General features: G+C 41.9%; 1 non-coding gene across 1 annotated transcript; it reads right to left on the reverse strand.

Annotated features, from left to right (window-relative positions):
- Positions 1–4,204: 4,204 nt before the first annotated feature.
- On the reverse strand, positions 4,205–4,287 carry trnal-cag (transfer RNA leucine (anticodon CAG)). The gene has a single exon. It is a non-coding gene; the product is annotated as a tRNA-Leu (tRNA).
- Positions 4,288–4,861: the final 574 nt, after the last annotated feature.

The raw sequence follows: 4,861 nt of genomic DNA on the forward strand, positions 1-4,861 counted from the left end.
GATGAAGTTATTTCTGTTGTTGGAACACTTTGTATACTTGCACCTGCCCTCGGCACTAAAAGCCCTCTAAAGTTTTTTTCTTACTGGGATTCGCTGTCACAATAGAGTTGTGAGAACTGAGATGCACTGGGCAGACTGCAATATCTGACCGGACTGAATCTGTATTGCTGGGACTATCTGTCATTGTACAACTGTATTGAGTGTCGTTCATTGACTGGGGTCGAACATCTGACCATAGTGGCCATGTAATTACTGGAATTCTTTGATGATACAACGAGCATGGTGGATAGAGATGTACCGATGGATGTGGTGTATTTAGATTTCCAAAAGGCATTCGATAACGTGCCACACAAAAGGTTACTGCAGAAGATAAAGGTACGCGGAGTCAGAGGAAATGTATTAGCATGGATAGAGAATTGGCTGGCTAACAGAAAGCAGAGAGTCAGGATAAATGGGTCCTTTTCCGGTTGGAAATCAGTGGTTAGTGGTGTGCCACAGGGATCAGTGCTGGGACCACAAATGTTTACAATATACATAGATGACCTAGAAGAGGGGACAGAGTGTAGTGCAACAAAATTTGCAGATGACACTAAGATTAGTGGGAAAGCGGGTTGTGTAGAGGACTCAGAGAGGCTGCAAGGAGATTTGGATAGGTTAAGCGAATGGGCTAAGGTTTGGCAGATGGAATACAATGTCGGAAAGTGTAAGGTCATCCACCTTGGCGAAAAAAAACAGTAAAAGGGAATATTATTTGAATGGAGAGAAATTACAACATGCTGTGGTGCAGAGGGACCTGGGGGTCCTTGTGCATGAATCCCAAAAGGTTAGTTTGCAGGTGCAGCAGGTAATCAGGAAGGCGAATGGAATGTTGGCCTTCATTGCGAGAGGGATGGAGTACAAAAGCAGGGAGGTCTTGCTGCAACTGTATAAGGTATTAGTATGGCCGCAGTTTTGGTCACCTTACTTAAGGAGGGATATACTAGCTTTGGAAGGGGTACAGAGCCGATTCACTAGGCTGATTCGAGAAATGAGGGGGTTACCTTATGATGATAGATTGAGTAGACTGGGTCTTTACTCCTTGGAGTTCAGAAGGATGAGGGGTTATCTTATAGACACATTTAAAATAATGAAAAGGATAGACAAGATAGAGGCAGAGAGGTTGTTTCCACTGGTAGGGGAGACTAGAACTAGGGGGCACGCCCTCAAAATACGGAGGAGCCAATTTAAAACCAAGTTGAGAAAGAATTTCTTCTCCCAGAGGGTTGTGAATCTGTGGAATTCTCTGCCCAAGGAAGCAGTTGAGGCGAGCTCATTGAATATTTTCAAGTCAATGATAGATAGATTTTTAACCAATAAGGGAATTAAGGGTTACGGGGAGAGGGCGGGTAAGTGGAGCTGAGTCCACGACCAGATCAGCCATGATCTTATTGCATGGCGGAGCAGGCTCGAGGGGCGAGATGGCCTACTCCTGTTCCTAATTCTTATGTTCTTATGTTCTTATAACACGGCGATGAGAATTGTACAGTGTACTGCAAGTGTAGTCCAAAGAAAGTTTGATACCAGTTCAACAGAACTTCACTACTTTTCAACACTATCCATCTTGAATTAACCCTTGGTGCTCCATTTTCTTTTTATGGATGTATAACCCGCATCACGACCTTTACTGTTTATTTGTATTTCTACTCTGAGATCCCTTTGCTCCTTGACCTCACTTAGATTCTTATTCTCACGTAGTATTTGACCTTATCTTTCTTACCAAAGTACATGACCTCACTCTGTCTGTGTTGGATTGAATTTGCCAATTCAATGTCCAGTCTACAAGATTGTTAATGTCTTATTGTAGTTTGTTGCAGTCCTCCTCAATAATGTCTATCAGCCCCACCCCAATTTGGCCTCATCTGAAAGTGTAGAAATTGTTTTTTTGATTCTAAAGTCTAAATGGACAATTTAAATTGTGAACAGCATTGGTCCCACACTGATCCTCATGGGAGCCCACATTACACCTTCTGCACTCAGAATAACAGTCCTTTACTTCTGATTTCTGTCTTGGGGTCAGCTCGCTATACATTCCACGACTTGTCCCCTAACACCGCAAGCTCTGACCTTATTCATTATTCTAATATGTGGTACCTCATCAAAGACTTTTTGGAAATTTAAGTATATTATATAGACCACATTACCCTGGTCTACTCTCCCTGTTACTTCTTCAATGAAATCAAAGAAGTTGGTCAAGCAAGACTTTTGCTTTTGAATCCACGCTGATTATACATTATTATATTTTTGGTTTATAGATATTTTTCTATTCTCTACTTTAGAAGGGATTCCATTATTTTCGTACCACCGAAGTTCCACTGACTGGTCTATAGTTACCCGGACATGTTCTATCTTCCATCTCAAATATAAGTATTACGTTAGCTATCCGCCATTCCTCTGACACTACACATTTTTCAAACTAATCATTAAATATTTGTAATAGTGCTCCTGCTATCTCTTCGCTGAATTATTTTAAAGTGTATGGATGTAATCCATCCAGACCAGGGGTTCAATCCTCCTTTCATTTGGTTTTTCATTTAATATTTCTCCTCTTTACTTATTGCAGTTATATAATTTCCCATACATTATTCCACCGTCATGTCCATCTGCCCTGTGTCCCTGGTAAATACAGAGGCAAAGTAATTATTTCATATTTTATGTAATTTTTCCATCGCTTCATGTGATTTAATATTGTCCATCGATTTGTGGCCCTGTTCCCATCCGACATTCTTTTTTAAATGAATGTGCCTGTAGAAAGTTAGATGAGCGATTATGTTATCGGCCACCTAATAGTGGGAAGGATAAAGAGGTGTAAATTTAGGTAAAATGCAGAAAGATTCAAGATCTGTCGTGATAATGTGGGACTTCAACGTAAACTGGGAAAATAACCATGCAAAGGGAAAATGCAGGGGAGGATTTCCTGAAATCTATATTAGAACTTTCTCCGTCAGTATGTTTCCAGCACAATGGGGAAGAAAGCAGTTCTGGATCTCGGAAATGGATTAAGTAGAGCATGTTTCTGTGGAGGAGCATTGAGGAAACAGTGATCACAATATCATTAGGTTTAGAGTAGTTATGGAAAAGGAGAAGGTATAATCATGTGTGAAAATACCCAACTGTGCGAGGACTAATTTTTTGAGTTGAAAGGGATCCGGCCCAGGTAGATTGAAACCAAAGATTTCTCGGTAAAACAGTAAATGCACATTGGGAGACTTTCAAAAAGGAGATAGATCGGGTAACGACTAGACACGTTCTCATGCAGGGTGCAGAAATAGCATGATAGCTAGCTACAGCTCGGTGGATGAAAGAAGATCAAGTAAAACACCAAAACGGAAGCTTGTGATAAACTTCAGGCTCATATTTCAGCAGAGAACCAAGCAGAATACAGAATGTACAGAGAAGGACTATCAAAGGAGGAGGAAGTAGAATCAGCAGAAAAACAGGATATTCGCCCATAGTACTTATCTGAGGAAGGACACACTTGCCTTGGAGGTGGTGCAACAGAGGTTCAACAGATTGATTCCTGGGATGAGAGGGCTGTCCTATGATGAGAGATTGTGTAGAATATGCCGATTCTCTCTGGGGTTTCGAAGAATCGGAATTGATCTCGTTGAAACGGACAATATTCTGAAGGGGATTGACAGGGTAGATGTTGCGAAGCCTGGCTAGCTCAGTCGGTAGAGCCTGCGACTCTTAATCTCAGGATCATGGGTTTGAGCACCATGTTAGTCGATTACTGTTCCTTAAAATTTATGTTGCTTTCACGGGAAAACATCATTAATGATCACATTATCTTCTTTTGCACAATGAAAGAAATATGAACTGAGGGAGAGTTGATAATTTAATCATCTGTTCTGTGCTCTGCATAAGAACACAAGAACCAGGAGCAGGAGTCGGCCATTTGGCCCTTCGAGCCTGCCTTCTTTTGCACCGAAACAAATTATAACCGTGAGTTTAAATTAGCAGTGCGAGATATTTACAGGGCACCTTTCAATGCTTCACAAAACCATTCCTTTCGCTACAGCCACCCGGGATCGTTTCCCGGTTTGGGAAGTATATTTGATATCACCGCTTGCAATTGAAGTGGAGTAATTTTATCATGTCAGATGGATGTCCCAAAGCACTTCAGAGTGGTGTCAAAACAAATGAGTTTGCAATTTAAAACACTGAATGTCAGGAGTGGGATTTGAACCCACGCCTCCAGAGGAGACTGCGACCTGAACGCAGCGCCTTAGACCGCTCGGCCATCCTGACTGTTGGATGCTGCAGTTATAATTTATTACTCAGGAAAGTTTCGGACCGGGCGCTTGTTCAGTGTTGCTGGAAGGCCCAGTGATCGGGATATCCTCTCCCCCGGGGTTTTCCTGAGCCTGTGATCGGTGCACGGGGAGGTTTGGCCCGGTTCCGAGGTAGCTTGCATCCCAGGGATGGACAATAACCCTCTGAGCTCTGGAACTGGGGAAGAGCGAATAATTAATGAGTTGTTTGTGGGTTTCAAATGCAACTTAGATCTGATGGTCAAACCGATAGTGTTGTTTCACAGAATGAAAGAAATGCGAACAAGGACAATCGAAATTTCAATAACTGAACTTTAATAATGAGTGAAACTTTAACCCTTGATGAAGTTATATCCCCGATCTGATTTTACACACTCTGTATTTGAGTAGATTAGTTTTAAAATGTTCATTGCTCATGCGACAATGTACCCTGGACTGCTTTTGTTCAATTTTATTGCAGACAAGTTTTTGCTTCAGAAATAATGTTTCCGCCCAGGCTCGCAACAGACCTTTCGCGTGTGAGGCAAACATGATAAGCGCTACACTACGGA

Source organism: Pristiophorus japonicus, chromosome 28, assembly GCF_044704955.1.
Source record: "Pristiophorus japonicus isolate sPriJap1 chromosome 28, sPriJap1.hap1, whole genome shotgun sequence".
Classification (NCBI taxonomy): domain Eukaryota; kingdom Metazoa; phylum Chordata; class Chondrichthyes; family Pristiophoridae; genus Pristiophorus; species Pristiophorus japonicus.